General features: G+C 45.4%; 1 protein-coding gene and 1 long non-coding RNA gene across 2 annotated transcripts in view; one reads left to right on the top strand and one right to left on the bottom strand.

Annotated features, from left to right (window-relative positions):
* The window catches only part of JAKMIP1 (janus kinase and microtubule interacting protein 1), a 1879738-nt gene that overhangs the window by 748814 nt on the left and 1106981 nt on the right, over positions 1 to 23943 (top strand).
* Positions 1 to 23943, bottom strand: part of LOC146863070 (uncharacterized) — a 374800-nt gene that overhangs the window by 325570 nt on the left and 25287 nt on the right. The gene's annotated exons all lie outside the window — the stretch shown is intronic.

Here is a 23943-nt window from a genome sequence, read left to right as displayed (position 1 = left end):
TCTGTAAGCAAGCGATGTAAATCACACAGGTGAGAATATACAATGAAAATGCTGAAAATGCACAGAATGCACAAAGTAAAAGAGAGACACCTCCCGGCTTCCGCCTCAGGAGTGGAAAGGTTGCTGCTGTTAGTAACTTGCCACTTTATTATTTAATTTGTATCTAGCCAAGCTAAAAGATCATTTGGATGAAACAAGAGCTTTCCCCTCTAAGCTAGCTGGCCACAACATTCCAGTGTTGTATTAAACGGATGACACAGTACTACCTAATCAGACGCAAATTGGCCTAAGTCAGTTAAATAATCTGTTCATTAATTTAAGCAAATCGGCCACAAATTAATAAAAATCGACTCTGGGTTCATTCAAAAGAGTTTACTCTGGAAGATAGCATCCTATAGGTATTTAGGGATATGGCTGGATAAAAGAGGCTGAATCTTGCCATATGTTGAGGCCCAGCAATCCTCTGCCAACTCCCTGACCTGGGCATTTAGTAAACCACAAAGGTCTCTGTAATTTCCTGACTTAATGACACTACTGAAGGTGGTCACTTGCAAGTTAGTGCCCTCAGTACAGTAGCCTATGGCAGGCTGGTACATAAAAGCAGACTGGTAAACTGGTTAAATAGAGTCCAAATAAACTGCTTCAGCTAGATCTTTACATTACCAGACTGCACAAGGCAAGCTCAGGTCCACTTAGAATTCAACTTGTCATAAGAACAATGTTATTTAATCCAAAGTTCCTATCCTATTGCCTAAAACCGAGAAGGGCCCCTGCTTGGACATTAAATCATCTTCTTTGGCCTGCAATAGCACAGGAGTACTAGGCATGGCAATAATATATGAAGAGCTGTCTGAACAATTTAGAAGCAATCTCAAAACTCATATCAAAGCAAGCAAAAAATATTTTAGTGGACTTGGACAGGAAGGCCCCCCTGAAGAGGATATTCCATAGCAGTTGGGCCACCACCCTAACTCTCCCACCTATTTGCCCCTCTAGCAGTTCCCTCGCTGTCATCCCCCACTCCCACCAGGATTCCCCTCTCCCCTCTCACGTCCTCAGATTATACCCCCACCTCCTGCACCGTCCTGCCCTTCCTTCTCGCCTCCCCTAGATTCATTATCCCCTTATCTTACCTTTATTGCCTGCTCTGCCCTCTTCCAACTCTTGCCATCTCATTTCTGTCCCATCATGCCCCCCCTTGTCCACACACTTAACTACCATGACTCTACTCTCTCCATACACGGCCCCAACTCATGGACTATTCAGTACCCCCTCAATCTATCAAAAAACGCTAAGAAAAACTTAAAACACAAACTACTCATCCGAAACCCGGAAACCCTTATTGTTGATAACTACCTCAGCCTCACTTCCCCCATTAAAACTAACAACGTCTTCTATTCTAAATGCCCCTGCAAATGGAAAATTATCTTCCGACAACATCTCCCAGTCACTAACTCTACTAAAATTCCTTATGGATTTAAACTTTCCACTACTCCCTCCCCAGCTTTTCCTGGGGAAATTGACATCTCCATTTTCAAAACGAGTAACATCCTCATACAAGCTTCCGAATCCTACCTCACCATCTTTGAGCACCACTTCAGCACCTTGTCTCTCCACCTAGGGAAAACTATTCCTAACCCTCCGTCCACCCAACATCTCAACACCCACCCGTTCTTTCCCCTACCGCCGACCCCATTCTCCCCCTCCCCTGTCATCCCTCCAACCAATCCCATCCCCCTATCACCATCATCCCTCTCCCCTGTCTTCTCTACAGCCAATACTGTCAAACAATCACCGACATACAATTATTCTCTCCCTCCCTATCACCCTCCTTCTCCCCAACAATGTTCCCCCTCACTGCTATAACCCAGACTCTACGCAACATCGAACGCGATCTCTCTAAGTTGACGATCGAACTCTATCGACTTAGAGAAGATTTTAAATCTCTCAGCTCCAGATCCCTACTCAACCATGTTAATTCCCCCTACTCCAACCGAAAAAACCCTCCTAACTACAATCATCATCGGAGTACCACCCCTCTCCGCTGCCGTATGGGCAGGCCTCACCGCTCCTCTAACCATCTCTCCCAGTCCGACCTTGCCGACCTTTGCAACTCTTACCATCCTAGTTCTTCAATTAACAATCTTCCTCCTCACTACTCCAACATCCCCGTTATTCTAGACACCAGCAGAATACCCTCCTCTCCCATCTCCCCCAGATCCCCTCCTCAACTCACCACTATCCACTCATGCCCTCCCCCCAAAAGCAACCCCAAAACTCTCGCCTGCATGCTGGTGAACTGTTAATCTGCTGTCTGACACGCCATTGAAATTTCTGAATCCATCCTAAGCGAATCCATTGACATCGCGTTCCTCGCTGAAACCTGGCTCACTGCCCACTCAATGAGCATGCTTGACCTACTCTCCCCCCCCCCCCGGATACTCAATCCTCAGGAAAGACAGACCCAACAGAATAGGAGGTGGCTTAGCCATAATCTTCAAAAATGAACTTTAGCTCTCCCTTGTAAATAATTGTTGGGGAGAGGAGTTGGCCTAACGGCTAGGGCGCTTGACCTCAGACCTGGGGAACTGGGTTTGAGTCTCGGTAATGACGCTGAACATCCTGTGATTCTGGGCAAATCACGTAATCTCCCCGTGCCTAACAAAAAATGAATGTGTGTCCTCATGTAACGTAACTGGTGCTATGTAAAGCGCTCTGATACCCGATTCGGATTCGGGTCAAGTTTGCGCTATATAAAACTCTGCAAAAAAAAAATAATAATAATAATAATTCTGACCACTCCACCTTCGAATACCTTGAAGCTGAACTAAAAGTTCAAGGTTCCCACCCAATTCGTCTGCACAATATCTACCACCGCCCTGGTGATCCTCTTCCCTTCATTGCGGATCTATCCGACCTTATTACACAATCCTCTATATCCAACTCCAAAAATCTCTTCCTTGGAGACCTCAACCTCCACTTGAATGACACCAAGGATCCCTCAACCACCCTCCTCACCAATCTTCTGGGAATCTATGACCTCAAACAACTATGCCAGTCCCCAACCCATACCAAAGCAGCCATCCTGGACGCCATTATTACCAACAAGGACTCGTCCTTCCTGCCTAATATCATCCCCATTGACTGGTCGGACCACCACCTCATACTGTTCTCCATTGCTACAACGTCTCCTACTCCCCCCCCACTAAAACCATTAAACCTAGGAAATGGACCAGAAATCTTAAACTTATCCCCCCTGGTGATCTTGAGTCCAAACTCCAAGCTCAACTTCTCCTCACTCCTCGCTCACAAAATACTAATGAGCTAGCTTACCGAATACTTTAATAAAGCTGTCACTGATGTCCTACACCAAATTGCCCCTCCTAAACTTAAAAATCAAAGGAAAATCCCTTCCAAATCTTGGTATAACTTAGAGCTCAGCATCAAAAGACGCTCACTAAGACTGATGGAAAGAACATGGCGACAACCTCCCTCCCCCTCAAATCCGACACTACTCAGAGTAGCTAGATCCACATACAAGAAGCACATTTTTAAAGAAAAGGCATCCTCCTTCTGTACAAAACTCGATCGGGTGAAAAATAGACCCAGAGAACTGTTCAACATTATTCGTAACCAAAACTCCTCCACACCGCCTAACCTGATGGCCTTGACCACTAGATGTGAAGAAATTGCTCCCTTCTTTTCGAATTAAATCGCCAAAATAGATCAATCCATCCTTTCAACTCTGATCCCAACCAACCCCCCACTTAAACCTGGCATTCACTCTAAAGCACTCACCATAGTCCCCATGCCCCCTCATCCCCCTGCACACCTGCCCGCTTCTTCTCCTCTCCTTAACCTCCTCTCACACGCTCCTACTACTACACCCCCTAAACTACTCCCCACTCCTTCCCACAACTACTCCTCTTGTACCCAACCACCCAAACTCACAACCTAAAAATAATGCCTCCTGGCATAATTTCCTCCCTGTAGCAGAGCACGAAGTTCTCAACATCATTGCTAAACTTAAACCGTCCTCCCGTACCAATGACCCACTCCCCTCAAACATTATCCAAGACCTAAAACACATCATTGCCCCATCTTGGACCACTATCATCAACACCTCCCTTGCCACAGGATGTGTCCCTATCTCCCTTCAACTTGGTGAAATCTCCCCCATTATTAAAAACCCTAATACCGACCCCAATGACCTAAACAATCTCCGCCCCATCTCTAACCTCCCCCTACTTTCTAAAGCCCACTAAAAGTGGGTCTTGCTCCAATTAGACAATCGCATCGAAAATTTTAACTTACTGGACCCCCTAAAATCAGGCTTCAGGAAAGGCTGCAGCACTGAAACTGACATGCTAAACTTTGTTGATGAAATCCACCACTCCCTCGATAATGGCGAGACGTGTCTACTTATTCTCCTTGATCACTCCGCAGCGTTTGATACTGTTAACCACTCTGTCCTACTTAATGTACTCAGAGATCGTTTCAGCCTCAATGGTACTACCCACAACACCAAACTCAGTAAATCAAAATTCTGGATTGTCTATCTAACCCCATTCCGGTCTCCCTAGGAGTCCCCCAGGGATCTATCCTCTCTCCATCTCTCTTTAACCTCTTTATGGAACCCCTCACCCTTATTCTAAAACAAGTTGAAATCAACTACCACCTCTATGCTGATCATACTCAACTTTACTATAAGATCAAATCCCACTCTGACATCCTTCACCTTAACAACACCCTCACTAAGATCCAATCCTGGTTCCACTTAAATCATGTAAACTCAACCCTAAAAAAACTGAAATCATTCTCTTCTCCCCTAAAACTAACCCTCTTGCCATTCATACCTGGATCTCTGACCTTAATGCCCTCAACTGCTCACTCTCCTTGTCCAACTCAGTCAAATCTCTTGGTATCTCCATCGACAACAACCTAAATGTTAATGCTCACATCAAAAACTCGGCTAAAGGAGCCCCCTTCACTCTCCATCATCTCGAGAAAATCAAGCCCTTTATTCCATCCCAAGACTTTAAATTAGTGGTTCAATCCCTGGTCTTTTCTCGAATCGATTACGACAACATCATCCTCACTGGAATACCCAAAGCCCACTTAGCTCCACTCAAATCTGTTCCCAACCTTGCAGCCAGGCTCATCACCGACTGCAAACGTTTTGACCACATCTCCCCAGCCCTCAAAACTCTTAAATGGCTCCCCATTGAACGCAGATCCACCTACAAAAATGCTTGCATTATACACATAGCCCTGCCTCAAAATACACCTCCATACCTCTCCAATAAACTCTGCCTAGCGGGCAGCACTCGACCTCTGATAAGCACTAACTCTCTCCTCCTTGTCCCGCCCCTGCTAAAAAAAGAAATCCACACAATCCCGCTCCTTCTCCGGAAATGCCTCAAACATCTGGAATGACCTCCCCAAAACCTGCGATCCAACCCTTTCTATTTCAGCTCTAAAACAGACATCAAATTGCACCTCCTCAAGAAATATTGGGAGTTTTAACCTGCGCCCTAGTTTTGACTCTACTTGTCATATATGTATATAGCTCTTGCCCTAACTTTATGTTTTTATGTGTTATGTATATTTACAAGCCGTTTCTCTTTTGTTAACTTGTTGAAATTCCTTGTTGTTGAAATTTTGTTTCTTACCGTAACTATCATGTAAAGCGCTCTGATACCTCTGGTCCAGCCAGCGCTATATAAAACCTCAAAAATAAATAAATACATAAAAATAAATGATATGGGGTGCTTCCTCTATATCTGTCCCAGATCCTTGCAAAGGGCTTGAAGAAACAGCTTACGCCCTTAAAGGCTTAGCGGTATGGCAGGGGGGAGGTGAAATGGAAAAACAGTGCACATTATCCTACATGGGCCCAGAATCTCTCAATTACATAGTCTACATTTGTAAAGTGCTACTACCTCACACAAAATACTGGCTATGTCCTATTATTCAGTCCCTGAAAATTCACACACGCAACAAAGCAAAGGAGTGTTGCTTAAAGGGGGAATCAACTCAGTTGTCAGCCCACTTAATGACATTTCTAAAAGTAGCATTTTCAGCTTGGCAGGCTGCCGTGGATGTCCCGAGGACCTCATTGTGAATGGTGACCGCAGTATCCCCCCCACTGAGGTAGCTGAAGGCATGCCACCCAACCAGCAGGGGGCCCTTAGAACACTTTCGATAGCATCCTGAAGCACTTTAATTAGCACTTTAAACAGCACTTTTTATTTGCAGTCCAAAGCGAGGAGCCCTACCTTTCAAGCCTTGCGTAGTACTCCAGGCCATTAGCTCTATAGCCCTTTCAAATCCACCAGGTTGTTGCAAGATATTCCACCTAACAGCAAAGGGGCTCCTGGTGCACACTTGCAGCACCCTATATAGCACTTTGAAGCATTTTACTTTGCACTTTGAGCAGCTTTTAATCTGCAGCCCACATAGCAATGAGCCCGCCCATCCTAGCCGTGCGTAAAATATCCGTACATGAGACCCATACTGCATGCACAACACTTTCAAACCCACTAACAAGGCGGTATTGGTTTGGCACTTATAGCACTGTAGATAGCATCTTGAAGTGTCTCAACTTGCCCCCTAAGTAGCACTTTAACCAGCTGCTCACCTAGCAGTGTGCCCCCGTGTTAACCGTGCGCAGAACACCTCTCTATAAAAACAGGGCTGCTTGCATAGCACTTTAATATCACTGCTTCAGCTTTCTTTTATCATGGGCACCTTAGCTTGTGAAACTTCTGTGGGTGCTGGTTAGGTTGTGCCACAGTGTGTGACTCTTGGTGAGTCATCTACTTGGCATAATCAGAATTGTAACCCCCAAACCCCATTACCCTCTTACACAAAGGTATACAGTTATGTCGCATCCCACGGACATGGGGCATATTTGATTGGATTAATCCAAACTAGGCCATATTACAGTTGCTACATTAATTCCAAGGTTATAAACCATGTGAGGGATTACTGTAAAGTGTTTAATGTATGTCTAATCCCTTTTAAGAACTTATTTGTGTTCATCTAAATGATACAATTTGCTGCAGAATAATTGCGCTGCCTCTTAAGGAATGTTCAGTTTTACTAGTTAGTCAATTGGGTTTCGATAATCAAAGCTGTATGTATTGTTTTTTTAAACTTCTTTTTATTAAACATTCGTCAGTTGTAATCTTTAACATTACATCAATCAGTGGTCCATAGTACATAACTGTTACCATATCTCACAGTTCTTAGGCATAGCAGTACTTGCAGTTTAAACAGTAGATTCATTAGGACCCACCCAACATTCCCAGATCTAACCCCCCCACCCATCTTAGGAACCAGGTATCTCTCCCTCACCCCTGTACATTTCCCATTGACGCCACACTTTTTCCCATTTCTTGGGGCAGCCTCTGCTCTCATAAATCACCTTTTCAGCTGCACAACACCAGTCCATGTCAAACTTCTATCGTGCCACTGTTGGCGGTTGGGTGGCCCCCCAGGCCCCCGCAATATTCCTCTTAGCCACCATTGCGGCCACGAGCAGACACATTTTTTGATATTTAGACTATATCTGCTCGCCGGACAAAAGCTGTATGTATTTAACACACACTCAGTAGTTGGACCCCGATTACTCTACGAGGCAATTGATTGGTTAAAGTTTTAGCAATTGTTTTGTTTCACTAGAATTTTGGCAGTGGCGACTTGACATTGTAATGATTTTTAGTAATTGTACAATCGCTCAATAAATCAAAATGTAAATCAAGGATGATAGACTGCAGTCTGACGCATGCAGTATTGAGTAAAAGCCTACAAGTACCAAAGGCCTGTACAGTATCTCTCAGGTGCCTCTTGAAGAACTGGCTTGGCAGTTCCGGCAGGACTGTTCCAATGAGGAATAGGGTCTAGACTGATTTGGATATAGTTGGGTCTGAACTGGGGTGGTGAAGTGAGCTAAAGAATGATGATGAATTCAACCCAGATCTGTGACTGGGGGTGAGTGGCTGAAACGTGTCAGAGCTTCGTCCATTGTCTCCTTGTGTTTGCTTTGTTTGCCCTAAGTTGGTAGGGTATGCCCAGACGTGGGTCCCTTGCTCACTTTGCCACTGGATTCAAGCTAGCCTGGCTGATGAGGGGTGTTACCCCAAAACAGGTCCCAGGATGCTTGTTTCCGGTCCAGGGAAGACCTGGCCTAGCAGTCCGGGTAGGACTGTCCCCATGAGGAACAGGGTCAAGACTGATTTACATATGGCTGGGTCTGAACTGGGGTGGCAAAGTGAGTTAAAGAACGATGATGAATTCAACCCTAGTCTGTGGCTGGGGGTGAGTGTCTGAGAAGTTTCTGTGTCCGTTCATCATCTCCTTGTGTTTGCTTTGTTTGCCCTAAGTTGGTAGGGAATGCCCAGAAGTGGGTCCCTTGCTCACTTTGCCACTGGATTCAAGCTATCCTGGCTGATAAGGAGTGTTCCCCAAAACCGGTCCGAAATGGTTGTTTCTTGTCCAGGGAAGACCTGGTTTGGCAGTTCGGGCTGGACTGTTCCCATGAGGAGCAGCGTCAAGACTGATTTGCATATGGCTGTGTCTGAACTGGGGTGGCGAAGTCAGCTAAAGAATGATGATGGATTCATTGCAGATCTGAGACTGGGAGTACGTGTTTGTAATGTTTCAGCGCTCTGTCCATCATTTCCTTGTGTTTGCTTTGTTCGCCTTAATTTGGCAGGGTATCCCCAGACGTGGGTCCCTTGCTCACTTTGCCATTGGATTCAAGCTTGCCTGGCTGATGAGGGGTATTACCCTGAAACTGGTCCCAGGATTCTTGTTTCTGGTCCAGGGAAGACCTGGCTTGGCAGTTCGGACTGGACTGTTCTCATGAGGAACAGGGTCAAGACTGATTCGCATATGGCTGGGTCTGAACTGGGGTGGCGAAGTGAGCTAATGAACAATGATGGATTCAACCCTGATCTGTGACTGGGGGTGAGTGTCTGAAAAGTTTCAGTGCTCTGTCCATCATCTCCTTGTGTTTGCCTCTTCATTGAGGCCATGCAAGAATCTGCCAAAATGTCATGCTCAATAAAAAAAAACAACAACAAAAGTCAGTGCAAAGAGATTTTGCGCGAGCCTGCCACACTCATTACTCAGCTTGCTTGCACTTGTAGATGCAGTTCAATTACAGTGGATCTTTTATAGGTTCACATGCTATTTGAATATTCCCCCATGCCAATCTATAACACCTCTGGTAAAACTATGGGATATGTTATATGTTTAAATAAAAGCCCAGCTTTGGTCAGTTGAACTTACTCTTACCCATACTTTGCTGCACCTCCCTTGATCAGATTCTTACTTTGCGTGCTTTTGCATGGGGGACCCCAAAGGACTCTTCATATTTTTTTTTATTTTTTTTATTTTTTTTTTGAAACCGTTTATTACAAAGTTCAAAGAATATACAAAGATGGGCCTACAACCTTCAGGCCGGCCGCTAGCAAACAAGAGGAGCATATGATACACACAGAAGAACGCATGCTGCGGCAAAGGGAAACGTTACAGGAGTTAGCAGCGTTGATGGCCACACCATCCGGACCCCACATGACGGTTTCTTTTTAACATAAATAACAACAAAAAATCAAACCACAAGGCAACCCACGATCGAAAACAGCAGCATGTGCTCCCCTAGCAGGGGGACCCTACCAATCCATAGGAGTATCAAGGGGGGGAGAAGGTCAGGACAGGGACTGGGTGGACTCAGTGCCCGGTACCGGAGAGCTAAACCGGCTAAGGGGACAGGGCAGGCGATGGATCGGGCAATAACGGCGGGGCACAGATTCCCCCGCGGTAGGCGTTCCAGGGGCCCCATACTTTCACCCATGTCCCAGGCTTACCTCTCGCTACATACACCACCTTTTCCCGAAACATGCACCAGTCCATATTTTCCTTCCAGGCCGAAACAGTCGGGGACCTCTGGGAACCCCACAGTTGAGCAATATCGCGCTTGGCCACCATATATCCCAGAGTCACCCACCACGTCTGTGGCGCCGAATAGTCGGTTGGTTCCCACACGTTCAACAGGCATCTCCTCGCTTCGGGCAGCAGCGACACACGCGTAACCACCCGCAGGACCTCATGCACACCACGCCAGAATCGCTCCACCTCTGGGCATTCCCACAAAATATGAAGAAAGGTCCCCAAAGAACCACACCCACGCTTACACAACCTGTCCACAGCATAGCCCATACGCAATAGTCTTGGCCCCGTTATGTAGACCCTATGGAGTATCTTGAGCTGGACGAAGCGAAGGCGGGCCGGTATGGCCACCTCTTTCGGGGAGGCCACCGCAGAGACCCAGTCCTCGTCGTCCAGCTCCAATCCATCGGCAACCCAAGCCTCGCGAAGATTAGTCAGCAATCCCGAGCGGTCATTAATCAGTTTTTTATAGATTAATGAGATCGTGCTTTCCGGTACATGTCCATCCAGCACTCTATCCTCCAGAGGGGAGTACTCCGGGATGGAGGCGACGTCCGGGAAGGCGGAGCATAGTGCATGACGGATCTGCATATACCGAAAGTACTCCCTGTCTTGCAACTGGAATTCCGTCTGCAGCATCTCGAACGTTTTGAATCCCCCCCTCGTCCAGAGATCCCCCACCCTGCTGATGCCTATCATGTCCCACTTCTCGAAGCCCTTCGAGGTCCACAGGGAGCCCAACTGCTCAGATGCGTACAGTGGTGACGCCCGGGTCAAACGAGCCTTCCACCCCATCGCTACATTAGCCGCGTGCCACACTCGTACCATGACACGCGTGGGGCCCGTCAGACGTGCGTCGAGCGAGCTGGAGTAGAGCGCTCGATTATAGTCACCACCCGGCAGTAGCATCTTATCCATTTCAAAGGCCGGGTTTAGGGCGGGCCCGTATAGGCCGTGATTTATCGCAGCCAGCTGGGAGGGACTCTTCATATTTTTAACTACTTAGTTGCTTACTTAACTTCAACTAATTACACTTTTAATGAATGTTTCTTTTGGCTGCAGGGTTTCATCTGGGGATTCACCAGTGGTTCCTATATAAGGTAGAATGTGCTTTTCATTTGTGTAATGATTTCCTAAAAAGAAGGCAATGGCTTTATTCAAGACCTGTGACCAGTGTGGCAAGAGGACCATCTCTTAAGAGGAACCAGTGTGTGTACTACCTGGAACCTGACCATGCTATTACTGATCACAACTTATGCAAGGCTTTATCGTGAAGAAAGGCGCCACAATGGTGATGTTGGATTAGAACAGGAATATAAGAAAATTCAGAAAGGCCTAAACTTGCATCCAAAACTATTCCCTATTCTAGAGCTCCAGTTTTCAACACTAGAGTAAGCTAGGTCAGAAAGGCCACTCTACTGCCTTGTTACTCCGTAGGATAATTCTGTAGCGTTTGGAAGCATTTTCCTTCTTTAGCCGATGCCTGCCATCACTATTGCATTCCTCAACGTTAATCTTGACATCATCAGCCTAACTCCTACCATAGTCTCTTTTCAAAGCCAGGGTTGAGATTCTTAATGCTGATGCTGATGCTGTTGTTGACATCTCTAAAGTTGATCACAGTGCCTGTGTATACATTAACTCCAGCGTCAAAGCAGTAAATAGCAACTTCTTCAACACCGCACCCCTCAAAAGTATGTCCAGTGGAATCCCGCCCAGCCTTGACATGAACTTTGGTGTCAGCAACTAAAAAGTTGCACCAAGTAGAGGTGAAGATGGTGAAAGGCAGAGGTGACACTAGGTGGTGGAAAAGGAGAAGGTAAAGAAGAAAAAGTAGCACCTCTTGAAAAAGGAATGGCTATGCTAAAGGGAAGAGAGTTATGTGGCTTGAAGCAGAGTGGTCCATCATAGGTGGAAAGGTCATACCTTCCAGAGGAATTGATGATGTCTAATGAATTCCTCACATCATGAAGCAGTTGAACATGAGAAGCAATCTCTTAGCACTTAAGAGTTTAAAAAGTAACAAAGATTATCATCAATTTGAGTTGATTCATCAGAGGGGACTATCTAGACAACCCCTTTCAAGAAGCCTGGTGGGGTAGTTAGAAACAGGAAGCAGGAAGCACCAGGGCTCCCACGCTCCTCGCAGCCAGTCACAATGCTGCAGTGCAGTGCATCGTTGTGATTGGCGGAGCGCCGTGACACGACACTCAGCCGGCTGTAATGCAGCCTGCATGGAGAACATGGAAGTGTGCATGACTGTTTTGTGCGGTCCCAGTGTGCCAACTAGTCAGTCATTGCACACAGGAGTGTTCTACCACTCCTCCCCTGCTCTGCAGCCCCGCCCCCTCACGCACGCTACTGCAGCAGGAGGACAAGATAAAATGATAACATTATGTTATTATCATTTTTTCCCCTTTCTTTTGCTGCTTCCTGGCCGTGGGGTGATGCTCCCACGCCTTAGCGGAGGAGCAATCACACTGGACACTCGCTTTTCAAGGTTTTGGATTGCAATCTGCTCCGACAGTCTTCATGTAGTGCCTTGCATTCCACTCGCATCCTCAGGAAGGGAATCCATGTCTACCCTCTGGACGACTGGCTCCTGAAGGTATTGTCACGGTGGAGGTTGAAACTGCCATCCAAAGTGCACACAACTGTTTGAAGCTTTAGTATTATCTGTCATCTTGCCAAAGTTTCTGTTCACACCATTTCAGGAGATTATAGTACTCGGCTTTTCCTTCAACTTCAGCTGTTGCAGGATACTTCCGGTGGAATAATCCACATTAGTAGAGGAGTCAACTTCATTGACTGCTACTCTGCTTTTAGCCCTGGCTCATTTCATTGTGCATCAACATTTTGTAGACTCAGGATGACAGACCTGCAAGAATAGATCCATCTACAGTGGATATAGGTGACATTGGAGTGGCAGGACTACCTCTAGGTGATCTAATGACCATAGCCACATGCTTGTTGATTTGTCATTGTCATCTGATGCCCCTTATTTTCAAGGTCACAGTAATCACAGATACCTTGCTGAAAGGGTGGTATACTCATCTGGGCTCACTATCAACTGTAGTCCAAAAAAGAAAACAAACTACACATTAACGTGCCATAGGTGTGGGACTTAAAGCATGCAGTGAGAGTGTTCTAAGCATGTCACAGGACGGACAGACATCATTATGGCCAACAATGAACGACTATGTACTGTAAACTAAAGCAAGGCTATTCCATGTATTTACCTTCTCAAGGGAATCCTGGGATATTTGGAAGTTTGAAGACAAACTAAATGTTCCTTCCAGCCACAAAGAACAGCAAGGCTCTGGGTGGTGGTCTGAGGTTTAAATGTGCCTCCTGTGAGGAGTTTTTCCTATTGGGTGCTTCTCACTATCCCTTTAAGGATAGTTGTGGGCTCAATCCCTTGCCTCTGATACATTATTTTATGGGATATCTTCTCCATGCCAGATCCCTTATCAAACATGCTACGGAATTCGATGATTTTGTGTCCCTTCGAAAACCCGATTGGGTGTTCATCACTGAAACCTGGGCCAGAGATTGCTCAGATCCAGATTTAGTGGAGGATGTTCCTTTTGGGTATCTTTTTGATAGACTTGATAGGGAAGGGAAGGTGGGCGGGGGTTTAGGGGTAATGTATAAAGACATTTACTCCTGTTTTACCGAGGCCCTCACCTCTCCTTCAGATCCCTATCAGGCCCTTTATTTCTCTTTGAAGGTTCTTCCAACTGAAAGTTTTATTGGCGTAGTTACTTACCGGCCTCCTGGACCCAGAGCTCCGTTTACCCAGAATTTCAGTAGCCAAATAGAGCCCTATCTAGCTAGCTCACAGGTTACGTTTCTGGGTGATTTTAACTTCCACTTGGAGAATATTCTGTGTCCTGAAACGCAGGCCTTTTTGGAAGTCATGGACTCCTGTGGTTTCCCTCAGTTAGTGAAGAGTCCTACGCACACAGCAGGACATACCCTGTATGGAATTTTCTCTAATGATCCTAGGATAAAGGTCATGGACCCTATTCCACTCTCTTGGTCTGACCACTTTGCCATCCCCTTCATCCTGGAAATGTTAGTATCCCACCATGACCCTAATTTTAAGAATAGGGTGGAGTTTAAAAGAAACCTCAGAAAGATTAGTAAGGAGGATCTTCTTGTCAAACTCAGCAACTACTGCTGCCCCTCTCACGCTGGTGTCAATGCCGTTTATGACGAGTTGACCAACTAGTTAACGACAGCCTTGGACTCTCTTGCCCCTCTTAAGAAGCACTACATTGCAAGAAAGCGCCCTTTAGCCCCATGGTTTTCTGAGAGGTTTAGAAACTTAGACAGGTTTGCCGATATCAGGAAAGAAAGTGGCGCATGGACCCTACTACAGCTGAAATGGATCTGCATAAACTCAGGCTAAGGGAATATAAGCAAGCTATTAATGAGGAAACGGTCTCCTACTATACAATAATGACGGAATCTATTAGATCCCCTAGGGAGCTTTTCACTATGATCAATTCCCTTTTAGCCCCCTCAACTAGTGTTACAACCGAGGTCTCCCAGGGCCTTTGTGATAAAATGGCAGATTTCTTCTATGCCAAAATTAAGGACATTTACTCCTCCTTGGAGAAGTCAAACACTGTGGGAGCTAAAACGAATCCCCTATCTGATCCTCTGGTAGCACCCCTGTAGGACTGCCGTTTGCGCTCCTTTCCTCCTATTGTTCAAGAGGATACTGAGTTGTTGTTAAGTGGGACTAGATCTGGCTCTCCCCTCGAACCTTGTCCTCTTAAGATTTTGAAATTAGGAAGTGAGGCCATTGCACCTCCTTTGACCACTATCCTCAATACTGTTATCTCCTCTGGCCAATTTCCCACCACATGGAAAACGGCGGTGGTAAAACCTCTGTTAAAGAAGGCCTCTCTTGACCCGACAGAATTAAAAAGCTAATGGCCTATTTCCCTACTGCCCGTTCCAGCTACGATCTTGGAAAAACATCTTAACTGCCATCTCAGTTCTTACTTGGAGGAACACCAACTGCTCGATGGCTCGCAGCATGGCTTCAGGAGTGAAAACAGTACGGAGACGGCATTAACCGTTGTCCTTAACAACATCCAACAACAGGTTGATGCTGGTCATACCACCCTACTGATCCTCCTGGACCTGACGGCAGCTTTCGATACAATCTCTCCTTGTAGACTGGTGGGCAGGCTTTGGGAAATTGGGATAGAGGACTCTGCACTCAATCTGCTTTCATCGTTCCTCTTGAATTGAAGATGGGCCAATTTCTTTCTGCCCCTAAACAACTGTTTTGTGGAGTCCCCCAGGGATTCTCATTGAGTCCCACCCTCTTAAATATCTATGTAGCCCGCTCGCCACTGTGGTAAGGTCTTTTGGCCTAGAAGTGCTTTCCTACGCTGATGACACTCAGATTTTGATTCCCATCACTGAGAGTGTCTCAGCTTCAGCAGTAAATTTTAAAAACTGCATGCGGGCGGTGGCTGCATGGATGGTTGAGAACTACTTAAGACTCAATGGGGATAAAACGGAGGTCCTAATTTTCGGAGAAAGATGGATATCTGGTCAGCGGTTTGGTGGCCTGACTCTCTTAGATCTTGCCCCAGCCCCTGTCTTACTGCCAAGAATTTAGGCATTATTGTGGACTCCTCTCTTTCCCTGGGCTCACAAATAAATAGAACTGTCTCTACCTGCTTTGGGATGATACAGACTCTCAGGAAGATCTTCCGTTTTCTCTCCCTTCTGTCGCGGAAACAGGCAGTGGTGGCCCTTGTGGTGTCTAGGTTAGACTACTGCAATGCCCTTTACTTAGGGATAAACAAGGGACTTCTTCATCGACTTCAATTGGTGCAGATGCCGCCGCTAGGCTGGTGATGGGCCTTCCTAAATTCCACTTAGTATCAGCTACCATCAGAAGCCTGCACTGGCTCCCGTTGGGGAGGAGAATTGTGTTCAAAGCCTTATGTCTGGTTCACAAGGCCGTCCACAGTAAGGGGTTCAGAAGGCATCAACAAAATGTTTCAAAGATATCTTCCTGGCAAGGATTTGAGATCTGCAAGCAAGAACCGGGTACTAGTTCCCAGGGTTAGGAAAGCCAGGTGGGGGGGGGGGGGGGGGGGGGGCGGCTTTCTCGTTGATAGGGGCTAATCTGTGGAATTCCCTTCCTTCCCCAATTTCCACTCTGGAAACCCATTCATCCTTTCGAAAGTCCTTGAAGACTTGGCTTTTCACCTACTAATCTTTTCCCTGCCTTATCCTTTAAATTCTGAACCCTATAGACATCTCTTACTCTGATCTCTTTCCGCAGCGCCTTGACGCCCCAGGGCTAAGTTTGCGCTCTACAAAACGTATATTCATTTCATTCATTCATTCAAGGCAGACAACTTCAGGCGATTGAATCTGAACCACACAGCTGAGAGTTCATCTGATGTTAGTGGATGACCTCTTCAGCATCCGAACTATGCACCTCTTCATGACACGGACAAAAAGTCAATGATTTGGTGTTGATTTAAAATTTGTTGTGCAGGTTACTCTTGCACCGGAGTACCCTGTCTGCCAAATGAACTGTCCACCCTCCTCATTTAGAGACTGTTGGATTGTCCGCTTTCTGTCAGTTGAGCCCCTGTTGGCTCCACTGATGGAAATCTACCTCCATTGGCCTGACAGAGTTGGGGTCATTGGAGTAAAGCCATCACACCTCCCACTCTACTTAGAGTGGAAAGTCTGACGAGAAGGATCCCAGGCTGTGAAAGTCATTCGTTTTTTTTTAATAACAAACTCCTATAGTATAGTTTTTGGGAAGAACAAATGTTAAATATTTGGTGAACACCTGTCAAAACTGACATCTGCTGACTATACACAAAACTATTTTTACTTCGAAGGAAACCAAAGTTTGGGTGGTTGCATTCAGTGTACAAAGATGACTGTTGGGCCTCTGGTCAGCTCTAAAAAGGACAGACTACTGTCAGAGTGGCAGATGTTAAGTCCTCCATTACCCTAAAATACTGTAGTCTGTCCGCCAAGAACTAAATGTGCCTATTGGAACCAAGATGACTGGGGGAAACATTCTCCCTGTACAAGGAAGGAGAATGAAGCAGTCATACCCAACAATCCTTATTCTGCATCTGCTTGCATGAAGATTGAGTGCAGTAGACAAATAATTCTGGTGACCCTGAACCTGGAAAGTGGGAAGGCAAACCTGGTTCACCAAGCTATCACTTTCAACGGCCAACAACTGGTTCAGCCCTACCTCCCCAAGAAATCCCCAGTGAGGGCAATAAACTCTAACATTACTTTGGCCAGCCTAATGTATTGTACTCAATCTGCCAAAAAGGAATTAAACCAGTCAAGGACAGTCCCAAATATACCTGCCTCCTTCAAGCTGCTGACCAGCTTGTTGTGATCACCCATATCCAATGTAGTTGTGGGAGTTGTTTTTTCCCCCTTTATATAAAATGCATCACAGACTGAGTTTACGCTAACCTAGATTGTGTTTACACTGTTGTCCATTTTGCAGCGACATCACAATATGACACATGATGACTATTACTGCCCCTTTGTTCTAAATAACGCATGGCTAGGATTCACACTAAAAAACAGAGAATGTTCCCAGAGTCTTTCTCTCACCTTAACTAACCAAGGACATTTCAGTTGCCCCAGGCTATTGCTATATAATATAACAATTGAATCGCTCACATGAACTGTGAGAATGACGAAAATCCAATATATTACTAACATGAAAATGTATTTTGTAGAGGAATGGCTCTCCTTGCTTCCTCCATATAGGTGTATCCCTGAGAACCATGTACTGTTGTAGAATGTGTGTATGTCTTTGTCTAAAGTTCTATAAAGGGAAGTTATTTTTTGCACTCAGGAGACTCCTTTCCCCGCCCTGGATTTCATTTAGAACTATACTGAATTCTCGCTACTTATAATTTGGATGCTTTGCTGCTAAACTATATGGCATGTTCTATGTAATTTGTCTCTTAATTCTTTACTCAAAAGTTTGGAACAATAGCCCTTGTCTGTCATTCTTGCAAGAACGTTGCAGCACCCTTTTTGAGCTAGATCTAACAAAAATAGTGACCGCTTCATTCGGGGAGCACCAAAGTCCAAATTAGGATTACTTCGCTCCTGGTCTAAGCCGTTGGTGCGCCCCATGAGTAGACTTTAGGATGAGTATGCTCGCCAAAATAGTGGAGAGGTCAAATAGTATCACTGCCCCTGTATCTCCTTCATCTAGAGTTATTTTGAGTTCTTCTATAGCATGGTTACTCATAAACATTTCACATGGGGCCACAAAGTACTCTCTGTGGCAGGCCCGAGGGCCGCACCGATGCGAGCAATGGGAGGATCGGGAGATGCGAAGCAGATGCATGGTATGGACAACAAACCGAGCCTTCACATGACTTCTGTCTGCCACCTATGCTCTATTCTCAAGCACCAAGATTTAAAGTCAAGCATTAAATTCTAATGTGGCATTGATTTCAGAATGGGGGCGGCATGAGTGTTTCCAAGATCATGTTTGAAAACTATCACTGCTAATAATTGCCTCTCAATGTAGTGACAATCTGATCTACTAAGGTAAAACCCTCATAAATGTTATCAAAATACACTCTTTTGAAGTTTTCAGAAAGTTTATCATGTTTTTACATGTTTGGTGCAAGATGTCCTTAAAACTAATGGTGTTCCTAAAGATAGGTTGTCTAGGGCACTTTCTTTTCTTCCTTATGGTTACTTTAGCTAATGTGTAAAACGTGTAAATAAAGTATGCCTGTTTGTGTTGCCGCTTTCTGAATGTTCCTGCTTGAATATACAACGTTACATCGCGGTGTTTACTCCGCGATACCTTTACAACGCAGGCATTACAACGCATGTCGTTACATCGGCTGGACTTAGGAATAGTATGATTTACTATTCTAACTCCAGCCTACGTTACAGTAGGGAAGGTGTTGGAATAGTAAATCATACTATTCCTTAGCTTAGAGCGCCATCCAGCACAAGTCATTGTAATGACTTGCGTTGTAATACCCGTGTTGTAAAGGAATTGCGGTGTAAACATCGCAATGTAACCGATGTTTCCCTTCCTGCGCTGTCAAGTGAACAGCAGCTCAGTGCTGCTGTTCACCAGGGGCCGCAATTAAAGGTCAGGAGGGCCGTGTTCTCCCCCCGGGCCGTACTTTGAGTATCCCTGTTCTATAGCAAGAAACATTGTGGTTTCGGTGCCTTTTCTGTGACAGAAGCAGAGAGTGACGATAAGGTGCTGCCAAACAAGTGCTGGGAAAGGTATCAAGGCAGAGCCTGATATTATATCCTCCATGAAATATGCCACTACCTGTTTGTCCACATTATCAAAAGAAGACCAAGAGACTGGCAGAGTGAGCACTGACAGCTACTCTTTTAGGGGATGCAAGGAAGATTAGGCTGATGCAACATACAAGAAAATTGCCTAAATCTTTATGTACTAGACAGGGAAGGTTTATCACAGAGGTCCTGCGAAGGATCAACAGTGTGATCAGTGCAATTCTGATAATAATGAAACTGCGCACAGAAAAATAGCAATTTAGGCTTCTGTAGTCTTATCCTTCAACCAATCTGCTTTTGCCTAAGTTATAGCCATTTTACAAGATTTTGCTGAGTTTTATAAATTACTAAGTCTTCCTGCCCGTTGTATCTCCACTATCTATATTCACTTAGTCTAGTTTTTAGTTGTTGTGGTGTTCTCTAGTGAATAAACCATGGGTTATGAGCATGGAGGACTGGATAATTTTCTGCTGGTATACTGAAGGTTGAAGATATAAAGTGTCATTCACAAATCATCGTCTCTCAAGCTCTTGGCAAGGCTCCTGCAGTACTAGAGTTTGGTTTCATTCCATTTTTTAAATTATTTTTATTGCAATAGAAAAACATGACAGCATTGGCATAATTTGCACAGTCTGAGCAATGTAGAACACCATACATAACATATAAACAAGGACCTCCCTTCGTGTGTTTTCAAACACATTTCGCAATATTTTTCATCTTGTGGTGTAGGACTCTCCTTCTAGGCTGTCCGTCTTCTTCAAGTTGAGTAGATCCCTGAACGGGAGCACAGTGCATCCCCTTTCTTGTATTCCAGTTCCCCCAGATCTTGGATCATTTCTGGGGGCATCCTCTACTCTCGTAAGTCACTCTTTCCACTTGCATGCACCAATTCATATCTGCCTCCCAATCTCTGTCGGTCTAGAACAAGGGTACTCACAAACATTTGCCCAGGGGCCACAAAGTACGGTCTGGGGTGTGACCGAGTGCCGCACTGTTACTAGCAGGGTGGCGGTAGGGGGTCTGGGTGGCTCAGAGATTGAGTAAAAAGGTCTAAAAAAAATGTTAAACAAACCGGCAAGAATTGATTAGCAGGTTAACAAATGCTTTCCTGTTTATTTAAAAAAAACAAAATCAGAATATTAGTGCTCAGGAACTAAACAGCAGCTTGTGCTGCTGTTCACCACAGAGGCCGCATGTAAAGGTTAAGAGGGCTGCAAGCGCCCCCTAGGCAATACTTTGAGTATCACTGGTCTAGAATTTGCGTTCCATTTTCTAGCTATATTGCATTTCGCGACCATGAGACCCATAATCTCTGCCCTGTAATTAGATCTGTTGCTTCCCAAATATTCAACAGGCATAGTTGGGGAGCAGCCTCAACATTTTCTGTACATAGTGTCATCATGCATGACATCACTTCCCTCCAATAATCCTGGATCACAGGAGAGCCCTACCACATATGAAAAAAGGGGCCCTTGCAGAGGCCTAATTTTCCCATTTTAACCAATGTCGTGCAAGCGTAATATGCTCTGTGTAGGATTTTCAAATGCAGCAATTGGAAACGTGAGCGTATGGACACCTCTCTAGGAAAAGCCATCGCCGCCAACGATTCACCACCCTCCATACGCCCAAGGTCTCTCATCCATCTCTCTTGAGGCTTGGCTAATGTGTCTGGGGAGTTATTAAAGACACTGCTTTTTTCTGCATGTAATCTAGCAGTCTGTCTTCCAATGGGAAGGATTAAGGAAGATCCTTACCCTGTGGAATGACCCGCTGCAGAGCATGTCATATCTGGAGGTAACAAAATGTTTCAGAAGGTGCCACCTCATATTCCCGCTGTAGTTCAATAAAGGATTTTACCATTCCATTAGACCACAGGTTACCCACTTATGAGAGACCTGTAAGGTCTCATTTATCAACGCCTTGATATCCCTTCTAACAGGCCAAGTTGTATAGAGTACCACAGTGGTGTGGCTCGTGTAATCTTGGTGCACAAACCTAGCACCGCCAATGCTGTGTTCCAGATTTTAACTGTCTCTGAGGTTGGGGTGTTTAATGGTGTGTTATGTTTTCCCCCATATATCGCTCTGAGATAGCCCCCTGTTGGCATATTATGCCTTTCCATACAATGTAGTGTTGACTACAGTCAGTTGTACTGCCCAATAGTAATATTGTAGTGCCAGGAGTGCAATCCCACCTCCATACCAACCCCTCGTCAGTTTTTGCAAAGCTGTTCTCTGGGTTGTCCCATCCCAAAGGAATGTACTCACCACTGCTTCTACTACTTGAATGTATGTTGGTGGGAATAAATATGGTGTTTTGTGAAGAACATATAGAAATCGAGGTAGTGCCATCATTTTATAAAGTGAAGCCTTTCCCAGCAATGTCAGGGGCAGAGACCTCCAATGTTGTATGAAGCCGTCGTAGTGGAGGATCTAGGTTACGTTTATGGAATATAGTAGGGTCTCTGGTAACATAGATGCCTAAGAATTAAAACACTTCTGTCACCACTTTGGCTACAGAGATTCCAGGGATTCGCAGGTTATTGCTGCTTAGGATATATACCACAGATTCATCTCAATTAATGGTGTGACCGGAGTATTGTTGATACAGGGACTAAAATGTGGAGTTTCCTATGAAGCGAGGAGTAAGGGCTTGCCACGTAAAGAAGGATATCTCCGGGAAATCTGATCTTCCCAACCCTCTGACCATTTTAATCCACTTATCCAGGGGTCCCTCGTATCCAAACCACCAGGGATTCTAGATCAAATGCAGAACCCTGTCTTCTGCCTCTCTGCAAGGTAAACACCGCCGATCTACCTCCATTTACCGTTACTTGCTCCTGGGGGTCTGTGTAAAGAAGACGACACAGGACAAAAATTTGGGGCCCAAATCCTGTCTCTCCAAAAACTGCAAATAGGAGGACCCCTCCATCATATCAAAAGCCATTCTAGCATCTAGCGATACTATCAAAGAGTCATCCTGAATGGAACTCGCCCGTCCTAGTACACCTTGCAAGTGTCTCAAATTTAATGAGGTATTTGCACCAGGCATAAAGCCTGATTGATCAGGATGTATTAATGTACCTATCACAGGTACTAATCTGGTTGCTAATAATTTGGCCAAGATCTTAACTTCAGCGTTCAGTAAAGAAATTGGTCAATAAGATGAACAAAGATCTGGTAGTTTTCCCGCCTTGTAGATCACAACTATTTTAACAAGCCTTTGATCTTCGGGCAGCCTCCCTGCCTCTAAACTTTCATTAAACATCTTTACTAAATGGGAGGCAATCTTGCATGCTGTTCATTTATAAAGTTCAATCAGGAGACTATTGGGGCCCATTGCTTTTCTTGCATTTAGGGACCGGATAGCCTTGGTCACTTCACTTTTGGTGAGATCTGCCTCTAAATAATCTGTCACCAGAGTTGGCATCTTACGGGTGGCTAGTAGGTCTTGTGCTGCATCTGCTGTAACACTCATCGATGGAGAATATAGCTCCGTGTTGTATGATGCAAAAGCGTCTGTTATGCCTTGCCTGTCCCATATGGGGACTCCTGTTTCTGTGACAATTTTCGAACACCCACCTCGATGCTGCTTACCTTTAATCTAGCCAGGCTAGTAGTTTACCCTCCCTGTCACCTACTTCATATAAGCGATGTAGAGTTGCTCAGTATCTGAGTCTAGTCGTGTCTTCTACTAAATCTATGTATTCTTTCTGCTTAATGTTCAATTTATGTCTCACTGTATGGAGATCTGTTGCTATCAATTCAGTTTTGAGGAGGTGAAGTCCACTTTCCAACTACTCTAGCTACGCAGTTTTTTCTTTCTTGTGGCCACAAATAAGGAGATTCCCTGACCTCTTATTACAGCTTTGAAGGCCTCCCAGAGGACTCGGATCAAGTCCACTATGCCCTAATTTTCTTGAAAGTATTGGTCTGTGGTCTTTTGCAATGTGGTTCGAATATGAGGCACCATCAAGTACCAAGGATTAAGTGACGGAACCCGGCCTCCCAGGTCCGCTATTTTCCCATTGATCGCCCAGAGAGGGAGCAGTCCAAAATATCCCTGGGGAGGAGACCCATGTCGCTAACAGTTGTAAGTTGTGCCACTAGTCCGAATATATAATATATACGTGATAAACTACCATGCGTGCCAGAGTGAAAGGTATACTGATTGGCATCAGGGTTACGAACATGCCATACCTCTACCAGGCCCAGAGCCGACAGAAAATCTGCTAGTATCTTGCCCGAGGCGTCTCGCTGTCACGCTGACTACTGGTCCCACTCCCCATAAATTGCGGTCGCCACCAATTAGTAACTCCCCCTGTGGTAGTTGTACAAAGAGTGAGCCGAAGTCTGCCAGTGCGGCTGTGTTCAGCCGTGGCGGGATGTAGGGAGAGATAATATTTAATAGTTGGCCTTCCCAGTGCCCAGAAAACACAAGCAAGTGCCCATGAGCATCATGTGGGATTTGCTGAACGGTGAAGGGGGAGGAATTGCGTAATAGGATACCCACTCCTCTGGAGTCTCTAAAATAACTTGTGTGTGCCACTAATTGTTATCCCCACCGGTTTACTGCATAGAAGGATGTTCCCTGGAGTTGTCTCTTGGAGGACGACTATGTCTGGTGATTGTCGCTTCAAGTATTGCAGCACTACCCCTCTCTTGATCATAT

Source organism: Triturus cristatus, chromosome 2_2 (genome assembly GCF_964204655.1).
Source record: "Triturus cristatus chromosome 2_2, aTriCri1.1, whole genome shotgun sequence".
Classification (NCBI taxonomy): domain Eukaryota; kingdom Metazoa; phylum Chordata; class Amphibia; order Caudata; family Salamandridae; genus Triturus; species Triturus cristatus.
This window is presented reverse-complemented; position numbering and strand designations above follow the sequence as displayed.